The sequence below is a fragment of the Poecilia reticulata genome, linkage group LG10, assembly GCF_000633615.1.
Source record: "Poecilia reticulata strain Guanapo linkage group LG10, Guppy_female_1.0+MT, whole genome shotgun sequence".
NCBI lineage: Eukaryota > Metazoa > Chordata > Actinopteri > Cyprinodontiformes > Poeciliidae > Poecilia > Poecilia reticulata.
The window spans coordinates 11,682,527-11,701,612 of record NC_024340.1 but is presented as its reverse complement, the minus strand read 5'-3'; positions in this window follow the sequence as shown (position 1 = coordinate 11,701,612).

The following is a 19,086-nucleotide window of genomic DNA, read 5'->3' as shown; positions in this document are numbered from 1 at the left end:
CTTTAATGCAAATACATGTTAAAATATTAACACAGAAATGATTAAATTCACAGTTTACAAAAAGAACATGGAGTAACTTAAAGGGTAATTAATAGTAGGTACAAATGTCCAGGGAGACCATGCAAACKCCACACAAAAAAAGCCCCTGCTGAGATCCTAGCTGTGAGGCAACAGCAAAATCCACCATGCTGGGCTTCTTTGTGTGAAGCTTAAAAGAAACATTAAACCACAGTTTAGGAAATAATTTAACTTGTGGTTAGATCAACAAATACTACTAAAACCCCCCTAACTAGTAAATAACAGCGACTAAATGTTTTAATATTTTGACCAATAAACAGCTAGCTTTCCACAAGGTTTAAAGCCATCATCGYAATCTGTATGATGGCTTTAAACGTGCTTCATTACACCAAAATACTTGAYGACGCCATGCTSCCTTGAGCTCGAGAGGATGTGCTCTCCAAATAGATGTTTTGAAGAAGACAACCTCAAAAAACACCAAGTAAGCGACCAACTGCTTGGTTCCAGAACATAAAGATTAATATCATTGAGTGAAAAAGAGATCTGACAATGAACTGAGAGAAACCAGAGGAGCATACACTAAAGTWAAGTAATATACTGATTCCATTKTAATCAGCAAAATACTGATTATAGGCAAATGACAGCAGTGAGAGGTGGTAAACTAAAACAACTGAGCCTGTGTAATAGTCACAAACATAGAAACATTTTCTTTAATAAAAACTCCAATTGCAATTACACCAACCAAACACTCCAAAACACTGACAGAAGAACCTCAAAATCATGACAGGGGGAACWGGATAAAATGCMACGTTGTCATTGGAGCTGTTGAAATAATGCTCACCACGTTCTCCAGCAGCTGGGATGTGGTGGTTGAATAAAAGTCATATTTGCAAGTCGCAGCATTTGGTTCTGACAACAAGTTTGGTTGGTACAAACTTAAAAGCCATTACCTGATCATTCCCAGTGGGGAAGGGAGGAATTTCTCTGTTGTTCCAAATTACAGAAAAATGTAATTAAATGGCACCTCGTTAGGTGTGCGCCTAATGATTGCCAAGGGGTATTATATGACAATTTGGTCCAGGAAATAAAGATAAATCAATAGGAGGAYGTCCCTATTTCATCTCATCAAAGCCCCAATCTGTTCTCACGGCTGTGACAACTTCAGGTATAGCAGACTCTGAACGTTTAATATGTTAAAAATCTTGTTAGAGCACAGAGGCTTTCCCTGAACAAATTCTATTTGATAATATAATAGGAGAGCTCAGAGACCCTCTTTGATGGTACTTAGCATTTCACTTTTAATTCATTAAGAGAAACAGGACTCACAGAGGAGGGGATCTTTATTCTTTTTGGGAATAAGTGGAACTGTGCCTTGCCTAGTTATCAGTTTGTTTTATGTTTTCAACTAAGAAAGTAATATCACTTCTTTTTATTACAGATGGCCAAACTATGACAACAGAATAAGTTATTTTAAATTATGAACAGCTTGTASAGGGCAATCCTGTGAAGGCCAAAAACGRCTTCTTGAAACATACAGGCAGAACTGAAATTGGATGGTTTGGATAAAAACTCTTTCATGTGGTATAATTTTCAGTCAAAGCACAGAAATTTGGAATCAGTAGAAGCTGCTATCTACAAATTGTCCTGACTCAATGTGATTGAGTTTGAGTTCTTTTGCAAAAAGAAGAATGGGCAAACACTTCAGTCTCTGTCTGTGAGATACTATGAGTGACATATTGATGCACAGTCGGCCATGATGCGAATCTCCAAATCAGTGTTGTTCTTGTGTATTTTTATGTACATGTATAATAACAGTATACTGAATTGCTAAAAGTCTGTCAGCTCATTCTGTTTATTAAGGGCACTGAGGCATAAATTCCCAATTTAAATGTGTTGGTAGCATATCACGTTTTATATTTCAGAAAGCACATTGATAATACAGCCAATATTTTTCAAATTCCCATTTAAAAAGATAACCAGCGTTAATGGCGGCAGCAGCAATACAAGTGTGCGTGGGTGTGCATGAGCTAGCAATATGACTCATCACATTTTTCATAAAATACGCCGCAACCCTCAGCAGCTGTAAGTCTGTGGAGGAAGGGGAGTTAATCATTTAATGACGAGAGTCCCCGAGTCATCCATTTATGTCAGTAATGTTCCTCCTGACTTTCTAAACTTTAAGAAAAATGAATCAAATCTTCTTGCATTAAAAGGACAATTTATGTTCATGAAAGTAGATTAATTTGGAGAAAAATCCAACATCCTCTCTGAGTCCTTCCTTCCTTAATCGTCAACTTAACAGAATCAATTTAGATCTTTGTTGTCTAAATTGTTAGTATTTGTTTTACTTCAGCTCTTCAAATTTAGCACACGCACACATTTAAAAGCAGAACTTGACCTTTCTGTCCCCTACAATGTGATTGTCCTTAATGTGTAAGGCTGGTTGGTGTGGTTGGTTCTCACACATGTTGATGATCATGGGAACTGGCATCACATGTCTGAAGCTAGTTTTGGGACAGTTTGCTAAAAATTCCTAACCAAACAATATAAATCAGATGTATGTTGTAGAAGATTTAACCCTTGTGTGTGCGAGGACTGAGGCAAACGTAGAGGACTATGGCAAATAATACAAGTTTTACGTGTGTGTGGGGTCGGTTGGACCCCATTTGTAGACACAAGGGTTAAAACAAATTAAAATTTAATTTCTATTTACAATGTGAGTCAAGAAACTTGAATAAACTAGCTCTATTTTGTCTCCCATGGTTAGTAATGGGTTAATCAAAAAATATSCTTCATTTCTATCTTAAGCCTACAATGAAACAATTGCAGGTAAGAATATGYCGAGTTAAAATCCAGACCTACAGTCTTTCTGTATTTAGTTTTTACATTCCTCCAGTGTTTTGGTGGTTCTGTAAAATAAATTGAGTTTKAACTTTATTTGTCTTTGTAAATTGATCAAAGTATGTAGGGGGGTAAGAAGTAGAGACAGGGATGAATCAAGGTTGTTAGCATATGCTGCCCTTTGACAGATTATAAAGATATCCTAGGTGATATCTTATCTACGCTGGACAAAGGCTCCTCTATCCCAACAAACGACAAAGACAAGGGAGTGCAGACAATACAGTAGATGGTTTCCACAGTACTGAAATTGATATTGATAGTCTCATTGTAGCTGACAGTGGACTTCTGTCYATTGTAATTTTTCCTAATATGAGTGCAGGCCTTTACATTTCACACGTCCTTATGGACTGATCAGCCACTACTGGCATTGCCAGMACACTCTTAAACTGGTTTAAATCATGTTTTTCTCTCTCCACTCAAATCAGATCCTTCCATTCAAAGTCAAGTCACATCTGGTGTACTTCAGGGCTCTATCACGAGCACCAGTATATTGTTTTTATCATCTTTCTTCTTCCAGTTGGTGAGATATTCCACAGGTAAATGTTTCGACCAGAAAATATCTCTATTCTTGTTCCCATCTGTTTCTAGCAAGAGTTAAACTCCAATACTTAATTGAAACTTAACAGCAACAAAATATGTGACATTTTATTAACACTTTTAAACACTTTATGTTTTTATCAATTAGCACTGACAGCAAACCATAGTTTGTCTTTCCCCTGTGGTTAAGAAGACGGCTGTCTTTCTTGACAGCACCCTGTAATTTCAAATCMTATAAGTATCATAGAACAGGTGAAAAATGTCCAATCTTCACTGCTCATCGCTTAGCCCAAATAACGCTGCTCTGGTCTACGCCTGGGAGATGTCGCATCCAAACTTCATGATATTCTCTTCTTTTTGGTCCCCTTCACAAACCTATTCATAAACTTCAGTAGGTTCAGAACTCTGCCAAACATATTATCAGCAGAGCTCCTCCATTAATCATATTACTTCTGTTATTCGACGGCTTCACGGCCTATCGGCTAAATTTTGTAGTGATTGCAAAACTCTGCTTCTCGCTATTAAGGCCATTAATCAAATCACTCCTCGGTATCTTTCTGATCTCTTGCACATCGACACTACCAACCRCACACTGAGGTCTTTATTTTCCATTCATCTTCCTGTTGCTGTTTACAAACTGGTCATCAGAGGGACATAGCTTTMAGCCACCCGGCCCTCTGTGTCTAAAACTCCTGAACCTTATCTCTGAAACTYTTTCCACCTTTAAATCTCRGCTGAAGACATAAATGGTGAGAATGTCATTCTTGCTAAAGTGTTATCTTCTCATTTCATATTTTAAGTATTATTCGCAACCCATTTGCTTTTGCGCTCGCTTTGATATTATGTTRTTTTGAACGTCACCTGTGCATTAAATACACTCTTCTAATCATACAATTGATCTTTTACACCTTCATCATAGTCTGAGACTATTTGGCAAGCTGTCATGAATTGCAGTTTATTTATTATTATTTGTTTTAGTCGGTGCTTCTTTTTGACGATTACTCACCTCTGAAAATGGCAGTATGCCTCCTCATGACCGTGAAAAAGCAAACATTGAAAATGACTCAATTCTAAATGTTCACTCACATTAATTTTTCACGTTTGTTCATTTGCATGCATGCWGATAAAAACAGCTGCGAAACACAAGTTGGAGATGCTGGACACATTTCAAATACCACAACAAATTTGTGAAACCCAGACGAGATTTCTATAAATGCTAAAATTTGCCTGTTTTGAGTTTTTGTACTTCTTCATTTGCACCAAACTTGAGGGATATTAGCAGGCTTTGGGTTGGGCAACATCAAATTAGACAGAMGGTTGAACAGTTCTCGTCATAGTTGCTACATAATTCTGAATCATTTCCATGCAACCAGGCACCGTCTTCAAGAATTTGGGTTGATGTAAAACATTTTTAAAATGTTAAACTAAAAAAAAAATCAGAGGTGTATGCAAAGTTGCAAATTGTCCAGTGATTATTTTCTGCAACACGGGACAAASGTCACACTTTTTACAAAATCCTCTACCTTTACCACTGAAACTGATAATAATGATGCTTCTTTGCAATATCAAGGGTTAGGCTTTCAAATGAACACACCTTCAACACAGCCGAATAAACAAAGCATCCAGGAGTGCACACACTAAGGTGAATAACTAGGGGMACACCAATCAGGCTAACAAACTATACAAAGACAACTGGAAGCATTTGACAGTTGTCAAATGTCATTTTGCTGAAGCTCGTCTGGTTTCAACAACTTCAACTTACTGTTCTACCACGCCATAGCCTGTGATGTTGACGAGGCCCTGCGGCTGGACCCAGCCAGGCGGAGAGATGCAGATCATGTTTAGTGWGATCGTTTTTCTTTTCTGGTCTCGGATAATTACAAAAAAAAAAACTCACATAAAGAGAAATACATTGCTCCGTTGGTCTCCGCAACCGAGGTCATGAAGTYTAGATGAATGTATTTTTACCCCTTCGCTCTGAAAATGCTACGAGGGATGTCGAACTGAATCCATCATGATCAAATCATATGATGAATGTGTTGCACGTTTTGATAAGAAAATAAGGWTTTTGTAAGAAATYGTTTAGCTTTCACTGAAGTGTTTCATTTTGCAAATAATGTGAGGTGTTGTTGCTAATTGGGGGAAGCTTTATGAAAATCTSAGCCTTATTATTGAAATTGTGCTMAAGCAATTGGAAAAAAATAAATCTGTAAAGGATTTGYCTTCTGTRTCATACTCCTTTCTATTTTTTCATATTGCAGCTGTCCTGTTGGGGCCATGTTTCCTGTCAATCAGCCAGGAGCAGCAGCTCATTGAGGTCTGCATGCACTCTCCTTTTGTTGAGTGTTTTTTTATTTTTGCGTGTGTCCCGCCTTGGCACTTCAGGCGTACCCCATGGAGAATGCTGATTGTAGTATTCTAATTGTGATTGACTTTATTAAATCAAGACTACATCTGTCATCAAAGCAGACACGCTATGTTGATGTAATAGAAACCTGCATCCTGAATGACCTTCAGCCWTTTGGATAATCTGTGTATGTGTGTGTGGCCTGGTATTTGATATACTTTAAGGACCATTTTAGTAGCAAATACTTGTGAGAACCCTGTGGGGCCTAAAGCCTGGCCTCTATAAGAAGAAGTGTTGTTTTGAGGTTAGGGGTTACATTTAGGACTATGAATTGACATTAGGTTAGRTTTACGGTTAGGTATATACTGGTAATAGTTAAGTTAATGGTAAGAGTTAGGGTTAGGCTATACAAATTAATAAAAAAATGAATAGAAGTCAATGCTATGTTCTTGTGAAGAGAGAAAGGGAGCAAGTATGTGTGTTTGTGTTTGCGCGTGAGTGTTGAGTGAGAATTTATTACATGGAGGTGCAAAGTTGTCAGAAAGGTGAGAAGGATAGAAAGTCTGCAAATCTCAAAGTGCTGAAGCAGGAAAGGACAGGTTGACACTGAGGACCTCAGCAGGCCCACGTAGACMGGCATAAGACAGAGCATCCATACTCCATACATAGATGTAGGTCATCAGCTCAGCAAAGGATCAACAGTTCCCCAGGCAAAGAAACACAGGGCTTTCCCSAGTCCAAAACCCTCAAACTCAGCCCCACTGTCATATCTCACATTGCAGGCCAACCYCATGAAGCCCCTAAYGGCAAGATTCACCCAGCACCAAGCAGGGAATATCCCTCCAGATCTCCTAACCAGCCAGTTTCACAGTTTCAAGGAATCAAGAAAGAGAGAGTACACTAATATCCTGCCTGGGGTGCTAGTCAAAGTGAGGTCAAGAGAGAGGGATTCCAACTAGAGCCCAACTTATTCCCAGAGCGAGACACATTGGATCATCCAGGACTGCAGGCACCAGAAGGTCTCCGCAAGTCCCACCAGCCTCCTAACCCTAAAATGTTTTTCACCCCCAACAGAACCTTTCCCGTACCCCTAATCCGCTTCCCAATCACCACCCGGGTGGCAGCCACGTTCCCATACCACTTCCAATGAGAGGTAGGAGTTTGTCTAATTGTTGTCTCAGTCTTTGCGTCGTTGGGCTTTGCCTGATGGTGGTGGTCAGAGGGTCTGGYGATGCTATGGCTGCAATGTAGCTTACCACCATCGTTGCCTGAATTGATGAATGTAGTGTAAAGTGCTTTGGGGACTAGATAAAGCACTTTACAAGCACATGCCATTTACCAGTTAGCATGTAACCCATGCATGCCAGACTCATAGCCAACAAGCATTCTCCTTTAACTGCAGTGTACTCAATTTGCATTTCTTTTTGATTTGGAAATGGAAAATACAAGGTGATTTCTTTTTTTTTTTTTCCACTTCTGAAAAAGACTTCCCATAAGAATATCTCTAAATAATTTTCAGGTATGTTTGTCAAAAGACAACATGTTTAGCATTTAAACAAACCATTTTGTGTCACTTCTGTATTAAACTACAGAGTAAAACAAATAACCGAATATCCTCAGAGAGTAGGGATTTCATATTTTTGCCTGRAGCTGTGGCAGAAGTTGTCAGATCTCAGTGATGTGGTCACCTCCAAGTAACTGGGAAAGAGGCTGGAAAAAAGCTACAGTGCTTGCACACAAGTCTTTTTTTTTTTTTTACTATTACACTTTATTGAGGACTCTGCCTTTGGGCTCAATGTGATTCTCYGGTGAAATCACATTATTTTATTACACACTGTATTGAATCCATATTGTAATTGCTTTTGAGACAATTTGAACATTCCTGGAGATTTTACAGCATCGTGTAAACTTGTCATGTCGAATCCATAACAGAGACTAACATGGACGTCCTAAAGTGAGATGCACCACCATATTAATCAAAACCTTGTTTTAGCAACACACTCTTATGCATCAGACTGCTATCAGTCAAATCCAGCAGATAGCAGACCTTCCTCTCCTTACGCTCCTTTTCTTTTGGATGAGCCTTTCTGTGGAGATTGACTTTACAGGCAAGTTGGAAATGTTGTTTGCTTTCGCTGTAATGGGGTCAGAGATGGGATTACTCAGTTAGCACAAGTGCCTTGGTGCACTGTTGTTAGCATTAGGTCGGGTTGGTGCAGAATGGGATTGATCTGGCCTTTTCTTCTCCCGTATTTGGTTTGTTTCTGTTGATTAGAATTTGAGCTACACGTGTCTGATGGGGTAAACACGCGTTAGGCATCGCGCTTAATACACCTGCTCATTTTGTGTGGTTGACTAAACACTCATCATGCTTTAATCATCCTGTGGCTTGATTAGCATGGCCAGTGTTAGGCAGGAAACAAGCCATGATTGATAGAGCGCACAGCAATGATTAAACAAACTGAAGTAAAAAACAAAAAAACATTTGGGACTTTGTAGGGATTGGGATATTAGCATGTGCAAACTTATAGGTCTATGCTTAACCACTCACTATTATGCCAGTTAATCAGACACACACACTTCCGAGTTTTGCATATTGTATGTCCCAGTTCCACACCGAAACCAGAAAATGCATGAAACAAATCAAAGTGGTAAGCTTTGGAGCTTAAGAAATATTTCCCACAGGCTTACATTCTTTTTTTTTTTCTACGATCTTACTTTCTGCACTGAACTGAAATGCACATTTTTTGAAAGACCGGACAGAATTGCTGAGCAGCACAGAACCAGAACTATAATACAGACCTTTCTGCTGAGAAGTGTATCTACTTTAGCAATGCTTTCAAAAAATGAAAGAAGAAGGAAAAACCTATTYATTCTAGTTGGGTGGTGTAAATTATGTTAAAGACAGTGTTATTATCACATTGTCATAGAGTGTAACCCAGCACACAGTAACACACATGATAATGTAACATTCTGTTGATGTAGCATCACTTTATRATTCACCAGTAATGTTACTGAAAGTTATTTGTCACATTTTTAGCCTACTGCCACTTTGTCACCTTGTGTAAGTTTATGCCATTTTCTATGACACTTCATACTTTGCGTTCACTTTATTGTGCTGAAAAATGTAACTCCACCTTATGTTGCATCACGTAATGCTGTGCAACTTTGTGCYCCAGTATAAATATCGTTTTATTTGCATTATTTAAACATCTGATACATCACATTGTTATTTAACTTTAGCTTACATTTCATTCTGTTTTGMTGCTGTATTTTGCGTTACTTAAAAATGTGCTACTTTATTTTGCATTATGCTCTCTGTGATGGATGACGACCTGTCCAGGATACACCCTGCCTCTCGTCCAATGACAGGTGGAGATACRCRTGAGCCTCTGTGAYCCTGCAAGGACTACTGTAGGGGTCAGCAACCTGCGGCTCCAGAGCCGCATATGGGTGTGGGCACCGTCTTCAACGACACGGTCCAGAAGAAAATGTATCCAAATGATTTGGTTTTCTTTTTATGCATGACCAACTTCCTAGAAGAAATGTATCAGGACAGCGTAACATTTGTGGCTCTAGATGAGTTTATAATCCAGAGTGAAGTCAAGAATGGCTCCTCTCTGTGTTGTAAAGGTTTGCAGGTTTGGGTTTAGACAATGGAGAGACGAGTGGCCCTGAGGCTCTGCAGAAGACCCAGCCAGGTATTGAGATGAGGATCATGGTTAGTGTGATCTTTTTTTTTTTTTTTCCTTTTCTGGACTNTGCTGTATTTTGCGTTACTTAAAAATGTGCTACTTTATTTTGCATTATGCTCTCTGTGATGGATGACGACCTGTCCAGGATACACCCTGCCTCTCGTCCAATGACAGGTGGAGATACRCRTGAGCCTCTGTGAYCCTGCAAGGACTACTGTAGGGGTCAGCAACCTGCGGCTCCAGAGCCGCATATGGGTGTGGGCACCGTCTTCAACGACACGGTCCAGAAGAAAATGTATCCAAATGATTTGGTTTTCTTTTTATGCATGACCAACTTCCTAGAAGAAATGTATCAGGACAGCGTAACATTTGTGGCTCTAGATGAGTTTATAATCCAGAGTGAAGTCAAGAATGGCTCCTCTCTGTGTTGTAAAGGTTTGCAGGTTTGGGTTTAGACAATGGAGAGACGAGTTGCCGTGAGGCTCTGCAGAAGACCCAGCCAGGTATTGAGATGAGGATCATGGTTAGTGTGATCTTTTTTTTTTTTTTTCCTTTTCTGGACTTGGGTCATTACAAAAAACAGTAACATGAGAAGAAATAAATTGTCCCATTGGTCTGGATAACCAGCGTTTTTTTGTATACTTTCTCAAACTAAATGCTACAAATATTTCAAGATAAGCACATAACAATCATTTGCTTTTTGTTACATTATTAAATGTTATTGCACGTTATGTTAGATTAAGTCAAAGGTTCCCAAACTGTGGGGTGCACCCCCTAGGAGGGGCGCCGTGCCATTGCAGGGGGGGCGCGGGAAGCCATCTTGATAAAAACAACAACAAAAAAACATGAATGCTGTATGCGCTGGGTTTTTACCTTAGAATGGTCAAYTCTCTGTTATTCCTATGTCAATTTGATGCAGTAGGGGCTTCCACACTTCCCATATCTGTGTCCTCTGTCACTTTTATCAGCAGTTAAAACTGTTTCATCCGTTGTTAACATGTGGTAACCTGTTTTTCCGAGCCGCCTTTAAACGCAACATGAGCGCTATGACAGTCTCACTGGGTTTACACCTGTACGGCAGTGAAGGAGACCTGCTGCTTCTGTGCAGAGCTACRCAGGTGTGTTAGAATCATGGCAGCAAACCAGCAAACTTTTCACAGTTTTCCCCCCAAACTAACTGACTGAGTTGAGTAAAGTTGCTGGATGCAGGBAATGTTARCTAAAAGATGACTTGCTAACTAATATCAATACAGCAYCTTAAGCTTAACTAGTAGCCTGTAGGCTACCAATGTTGTTGTCTATGTTCAGCTACAGGGACAGGGAAAGGGGGGGCCCAGAAAAAGTTTGGAAACCACTGGATTAAGTAATGTTAAATCACTTAATGGTTTACAATTTTTAATTAAGCCATGTTGTGTTTTGGTAGTCAGTGGTACRGTGTCCCTGTTTCATGTTATATGTGTTATATGATGGTGTGCTAAGCTATCCTTATGCTGCAGTATAGTCTGCTCTTGTTAAGATACATTTATCATTATGTTATGCTCTAATTTGCTCATTTTATGCCTGTAGCTTTCTGTTACGTTCTGTAGTGCTGCATTATTTTACTGTGTAACTGTTACATTACACACCTGCTGTGTCTTGTTGTGTCATGAGATCTCGCTATAACTCATTTTAAGCTGGTCTGAATTTATGGTGCAGGTTAAAATTAACTGGCATAAACAAATATTTTTTTGATGGTCAGTCATCGATTATGATTTATGCAGATTTAGATGAACATTGCAGCTGTTGATTTATGGTAGATATGGCCCTGCCCTAGAAAACACAGCTACAGTTATCGAGCATTGTTCCGCTGCAACAACATGCATACRGAAGCAGGCAATGAAGGCACAGACGTAAACACACAAATAAGTGGCACATGAGGAGTGTTATCTTCTTGTTGACTTACTTACTTGCTGCCTCACAAAACAACTTGAACATTTGATTGCGGCATTCAAGCTTAACAGAGCTGAGATTGGGATTTATTTTCCTTTCGATTATCTGTCCCTTAATAACAGAGAGGTAAATTATTTGGTGATTATGGTGCAAAGGGAGGCCCAGAGTCAATCAGTGACCAAATGGAAACTGGATAGAGCAAACATGAGTGATTATGGAGAATGTGTCACTAGGGAAACGAGTGACAGTCATATTCTTAGAGTGCTAAACAACTTTTGGATGATTTTCATCCTCACAGCTTCCCCTGGCGGACGGCCAGTTCAGTTCAGTTAGTGGTACTGACAGCGAAGGTTGACGTTTTCTGGAGACTCCTGATACCCAAGTAGCTTGCAAAAAAAAAAAGAAATAAAATATAATACTTAGCAAGTGCATAGATCCTGTAAATAGATAAGCTTGAAATGGTCTCTCAAACATTTGCACCAAAGGGCTCCACTGACTTTAATAAATCGTCTTCCAGGCATCATCCACCCACTGTTTCCTCAGCCTACCATATGTAAACAACCATGTATTATCATTAAAGCATGWAAGACTATAAAAAAAGATTCTTCTTTCATGAAACTTAGATTAAAAAAAATAGAGTGTGCCTAAATATCAACGACTACACTCCTACTGGAATATGAAATACACACTTTAGCTTTTCCTTAACAGTTATCTCYGGGGACTACTCCTTYATCTGTACATGAACCTGTCTCTCCTTACATTATAGCCCCGTAAAATCAGGTAAGTATCTGGGAGGACTTCTCTTGCGCTGCAATGTCATAAATTTTCTACTATTAGTCTGTTCTGGGGTGAAATCTTTTCTTTCAACCATTATTCTAAACCATCCTGAGGAGGAGCTGGCATACCATAACTCACACAAGCACCCATGCTTTGCAGCCAAGCCCCAGAGCTTCCCCGGAGGAGATTAAAGAAGAAAATTCTAAACGCATGGGGAAACATTTGCCGCTCAGAACACTTGTTTTCACTGTCAAAAGAAAACTGGTACACGACGACGTGGAAAGGTAGGAGAAACTGTGACACACTCATACACACACACACAAAAGCAAAGTCACAGGTTTTTGACGGCGTGCCGTTTTCCGCCTCGTGATCCTCGCGGCAGCTAAATGAAAATCATACAGAATGTGCCGCTTTCGAAAATGTACGATCTGTCTGCTCGTCTTGTATGAATGCACTTCATCCCATCAGCTGCCACTGTGGGGATACGGGCCTGCTAAATTAAATCTAGCCTGTTGAGAATAAAGCTATTTTTACCAGCATCGAGAGGCTGCGAGTCAATCCGAGTTGGAGCTGCCTATAAAGAAGAGAGGCAATCTTGGTTCTGAATGGGTCTGAACGCTCAATCAGCAATACACTGCACTCCAAAAGGAAATAAGGCAACCACTTCCATCCCGCCATTGATTTTTTTTTTTTTTTCTTGTCTGCACGATCACAACCAGTAACATAACTCTACATTATTCTCAYGGAGGAGAGTGTCCATGATAATTTGCTGAGGTGAAACATCAATGCTTTTTATGTTTGGAACATTTTTTCTCTCTCTCTCTTTCTTGAAAGACAGACTCTGACAGACGGCTTCAGCTGCTTTTTCCATGTTCAGTGCAACTGGGTATACAGTCAGCGGATCCTTATAACCTCAGAAACATGTCATGTTACATCAGCGCACAAAAAGCGATTGTGTGTTGGGGGGGGAAGTGAGCAGCACCTGTTTCATGGCCCAACACTTTACATCAGACAAGGTTTAAGTGACAACCTGGGTTTAAAAAGCCACTGTTATAGTGGCTCAAATGCTGCGTCATCCAGTCTGAGAGGAAATGCAGGGTGAATGAAAGAGAGAAAAAAAGAGAAATGTCTCCATCCAAGTATGTTCAGGAACACCTGAGAACAGAAACACGATTCTATTCACGCCTGAAGCCTGACTCATGTTAAAACCTCCATAAACTCTTTGATATGTTCCACTAAATGATCAGAATTATATAAATATTGTAACATTTTACATGCATGCCCCATTGTCTCCCCGAGTCTTAATTTTGCTGCAGTAATTTTTTATTTTTTTTCTTCCCTATCATGACTTGGAGGATGATGTTCTGCAGTGTTATCTTTCTGCCAGTAGGTGGAAATACATGCATATTAAGTGACTTAGACAGAACCAGAGACCTTTTACTGCAGTGCCAACGGCAAGAGGAGCTTTATAAGTTTAGGACAACACCACCAGTAACAACCTTGTTGTACTGCATGAACTGACTATTACTAGTTTCAATTCAATGTTCCTGTGAAGAGACGAAATTGCACTAAAACGTTTCTCCTGTTGCTCGTTATTTTTGGGTGGACACATGWATATTTCATAAGAACGATCAACAATTTTACATTATGGTCTCTGATGAGTTTCAAGGGCAAAGGTTGCATGTTTTGCTGCTGGAGGACTGTGGAGTTTGTTTTATTCTTTTGTGGGGTTGCACGTTTTTACTATAAATGAAATCAGAAAAAAAATATATAGTTTCTGGAGGACAAAAAGAGCTGCAGTATATCCTGGTGGGTATTTGAGAAAAGATGAGCAGAGTGCAATGATTGTGATTCAGAGATGTTCACATATCATATTTTTCTAAAACAAGTCCAATTCGTAATGCCCTACGGTAAAGACTAGGTCTCAAACTCCAGTTACGGAGTTCAATTCCACCGTATGGTTGCTATCTGTAAAATAATAAAAGCCTTATATAACTACAATTGAAAGGAATACATTTTTCACACATATTTAGCAAAATCACATTAGAGAAAAATAGACTCAGTAATCCATTAGTAATAATCCCGTATGCCTTTCTGCAAACTAAAATAAAAATTTATTTACTTTAGCACACTGTTTGCTTTAAGAGACATTAATTTCAGCATAATTTTTTTGCGATCATTTATTTTTAATTAAGTTTTACATCTAAAAAAGCATTCAATACATCATAATTGCAATAGGTGGAATAAGACATAGAAACAGAAAGATTTGTGTGTAACTTCAGCATTATTATGAAGTTAAATATAACATAAAAAGATTGGTATAAACAATTCATATCTAAAGGACCACAAACATCCCTGACAAATCAATCGAAAACAAATTACCGTATTTTCCGGACTATAGAGCGCACTATACTATAAGTCGCAGCTACAAAGTTTTTGGGAAAAAATAAATAAAAATTGGAAACGTACAGCTATGAGCCGCTGGTATCTCCAATGTTCTCAGTTTTTCATTAAACTTGCTGGATTTATTAAGGACACAGCCCTCCGTCTCCAAAGCCAAACCGTGGTTTTGTTCACGCCGAGTTTACGTGACGAGACTATTTCCCTCCTGTAAAGCCAGATCTYTAGCCYTCAACTTAAAAGATGCATCATACGAGTTTGAAAACATCATAATAGTTTGAAAACAACTCGTATGATGCTTCATCAACTCAGCGGCTTACAGTTCGAAAAATACAGTAAACACATATTGTCCTTGAGACTTGAGTCGCAGATTTTGAATCTGAGGCTGGGTATTTAAAGTGTTTTTGTTATTCAAGTGCAACTTTAGTCCAAGTTGCAGACTCGACTCCTCAAATCTGTCATGATTCATGAGGTGGAGATAAGAAAAATATATTGCTCACCGAAGTTATTATTTTTCCCATACTAGAATAAAACTAAACACAATTTTCAAAATCACAATGCAGACAAGCAAAAGAATAAATAACACAAAAGAAAACATACACTTCAGTCCTGTGCAAATGAAGTTCCACATCCTTCATGGTTATCCTCTGTGGTGTAAAAATATCTGATATTGATTCGCTCCCTATATAGATTTTGTGCTTGTGTCTATCTCCATGGTGAAATCGCTGAACTCGGTTGAGAACTGTGATTTATGGCGGCCAGAAGCCGCTTTGTACCGAGGCACTTTCTGCTTCTATAAAAGCGAGATGTCATTTTGAATTACGCCGAGTCTGCTGTGTTCATCTTTGATCTTCAAAGCTCACAGGTGAGGGGAAAAAAAAAAAAGCAGGTTCCCAACAACATTCTCTTATTGTTGTTGTCCAAGAGTGAAAGTTGAGATATATTATCAGAAGTTTTGTGGTGCGCTGTATTTACACACCAATCAAATAAACACACTTGACCGCACAAGGCATCTGCATCAGCACCTATTCAAATTATTCATTAAATTTTACAGCCGAGAGGGAAAAAGTCTGCACAACCCCTGACTGATTGGAACGACTGCACTGGATCCTGTGTATTACTCATAAATATAGCAATAAAGTATAGCTCAACAAAGGGGTGGAGTGAGAGGGTGGGATGGTGTAAGGGGGCCATGCCACAGTCTTATTTGCAGACTTGCAGAAATGTGAGCTGCATACCGATTGTGCCGAAGCCTCCCAGACACGGTGTGATGCCCCAAATCCCACAGAGAGTTGGAAATGGTGATCATTAATGCACAAAGCCCAGTGGGCCCAATGCTGCACGTGCAACACGGTGGTTCTTTTTGAACATCTCCAGGAAGAACTAAGACGTCGGGCTGCTCGCACTCAACAAAAGACTCTCCGTCAGGAATAAACGGCGTAGACGCCGCATCCTCCCTGGAATGAAAGCAGTTCTTGACAGCTGTAAGGAAAAACTGTCAGTTTTCGTCTGCAGCCTGTAGAGGGGCACAATTACCTCGGCGCAAACTCTACTGAAGCGGCGGACATGTGTGCAGACACAGAGACTGTGAGATAGCTCTTTATTTATTCTGATTGCCGTTTGAACCATTGTGTCAACAAAAGCTTGTGCGCTTTTTATGTGGCAAGCGATGGATTGTACATACCTTTAGCAATTTGACAAAATAGGTGAATGTTGAAAACAGAACACAAAAAGCTGGAGGCTCTCCATCAATGCCTTCTCGCAAAATCTCATAACAGGGTGGTGCCAGAAGATGATTTTACTGTCATGACCCTGCTGTATGAGTGTGCAGGATCTCTGCTGGAGGCCGTGGCTGGCCTGCTGCTGCAGACAGCACACCTGTCTGTGATTCACTTATTATGAGTGCCGGTGGATACAAGGAGCTCTTAGCCTAGTGATCGACCTTGTTGGCGGTGTAGGGTCTAAGTCTCAGTCCTCTCGAGGCCTCTCCATCCAACTCAGTTCAGATCAGGCATTCCTCCCTCCCTCAACTCTGTCTGCACTTTGAAAAACCTCTTTGCGAAACACTTTTCCGCATTTGATATGTTTTCACAAGGCATAAATGCCRGCTTGACCTATTGTTTTCTTTCTGAATTTATTGTTTTTGTTCCGTGCATGAAAATCAACAGAGGAGAGCAGCCGCTGAAAGCATCACAGTGCTCTGCCTGACTCTTGACATTTTGTGCTTCTTGATATACAGTGGCAGCGGCAAGAAAATTGTATTTGCATTTTCCTGAGGAAAGAAATAAGAAAGTGTACTTCGTTATTGGCAGAGCAGCAGTACTCTCATATCCCTCAATAAGATCCAGCAAAAACAAGTCATCACGCAAGTAAAAGTGGATTTGTGTGTGTTTTAATCTGAGTGTAAGTACAGTTCTTGTCAGAGAACATTAGTGAACAAACAGCATGGAGACCAAAGAGCACAGCAAAAAGGTCAGGGAAAAAAGTTGCAGAGAAGGTTAAGTCAGTGTTAGACTCTAATGAAAAAAGTAGCAAGAAGAAAGCTACTGCTGGCAAAAAGTTGTAAGAAGTAACTGCTCTAAAGTGGAGTAACATTTTTGTCAGATAAATCAAAGATTGACTTGGGGGTTTTTTTTACAGTAATGAGAAGAATGATTTTCGGAATCGAGGTAAATCCAAGAAATCCCTATCAGGTATCAAACAGTGGAACCATCATCCTTCCACTACCTTGTCATCTGGAATTACAATGTTGCTGTAATTTCAGATTACGCAGACATTTTCTTGTTGAACTGTAGTTTAAATAAAATAGTAAATTTTCTTCCAAAAATGTAAAAATCTAAGACGAGTTGCAGACATTTCCTAGAAAAACAAACAAACAAACAAAAAAAAAAAACCTTGAACCCTACCCTAACCCTTGAACATTTCTCTGATTAATCTCAAATCCCTTTTGGGGCAGAAATTCACTCCCTCTCCTTTCCCATCCGCAATGGCCTCAATACGCCGCTGTAGAAACCGTTTAACTCATGTTTCTGAACATAAACTCTTATGTAGCCTGAGTGACAAAAGGTATGCTAACATAAAATTTGTCCATGAAACAAACCATTTTATGATTCTACAAGTCCCCTCTGCCTGAAGACRAAACACTGTTAACACTTCTGAATTCGTCTGAGATCAAACACGTGATAAGAATCTGTTGAATTACAGAGCGAGCGGACAGATGCTTATTTAGTTGACAAAGCGTAGCTCAAGTCTCGCTGGAGAGGCATTGTTTTTGAAAAGGAAAAAAAAAATTTTTAAATGATTTGGAGGACTCTCATCACAACAGGGCTGTGTTTACTGTCGTGCTTTTTTTATTTTTATTTTTTTTAATTAAACTTAAAAAGCAAATCAGAATTCTGAATAATGCATTGAGCAAAAAGCCACCATTTTCTTCCTAGAAAGCACTCTGTAAAAACAACCATTATTAAACTCGGTGAAACTTATTTTAGTACAGCGAAGCAGATGTTGCTGATTGTTTTAGATTCAGACGCCTTCACTGGAATGTCATCTATCATATCAATTATGTTTATTCTTCAGACAACCAGAACAACAGAAGTAAGTAAATGTCCGGAAAATAAAGTTTGAGTTCATTTCAGTCCATGTTGTGTTAAACTGCATCAGTAATATTMTCAWCATGTATGAATTGTATTGGTGAAACAGTGAAAAAAAAAAGATCCAATTGATTAATTTGCGGCCTTGTAAATATTTGTGATTAATCAAAGGTTTACCAAATAGCAATGATTTGACTCAATGAGATCAGTTGTCTATTAATTTTGATCAATGACAGAATAAATAAAAATAGACATAAAATATGCATTATGACATTTTCCTTATATCTGTGTGGATATTTACAGTCGCTGCGTTTTAGTGGAAATGTGCTGTTAAAATTCTCAATATGGTGTATTTTTCTCTACTCCTYAAGCCAGAGTTTGGATGCTGCATAATTAACTAAAAGGCAGTAAAGAAAAAGCAAAAAAAAAAACTGTTCTGGATTGAAAACATGCTGGCATAGCAACACCGACAAGCTGTTTTTTTCTTTCTTTTTTTTTCCGTCATAATGTCTCATCCGACCTCCGATGTTCTCTGGCTGTAGATTTTAAAAGTAGAAATCAGCTGTGATGTTTACTCTTAAAAGCTGCATCAAATGTACTTCTGCTCTTATAGCTGGTGGATCGATGTTTGCTTCATTCACTTGCAGCAGGACATCTTTACTTATTTAAAACTGGTTCGTATAGTATAGTTTTTTTATATTAACCTTTTTATTGTGAAAGCACATTACATTACAATACTATAATTATATTGATTTTGTTGTTTTTTTTATACATTTTTTCTATTTTTTTACACTTTTTTTTCAAGAGAAAGCAAAACAAAAACGAACCAAGGTTCATATAATATTTAATAATGTTTTACAGTGCAATTATATTTTATTACATTTTTCTTTAT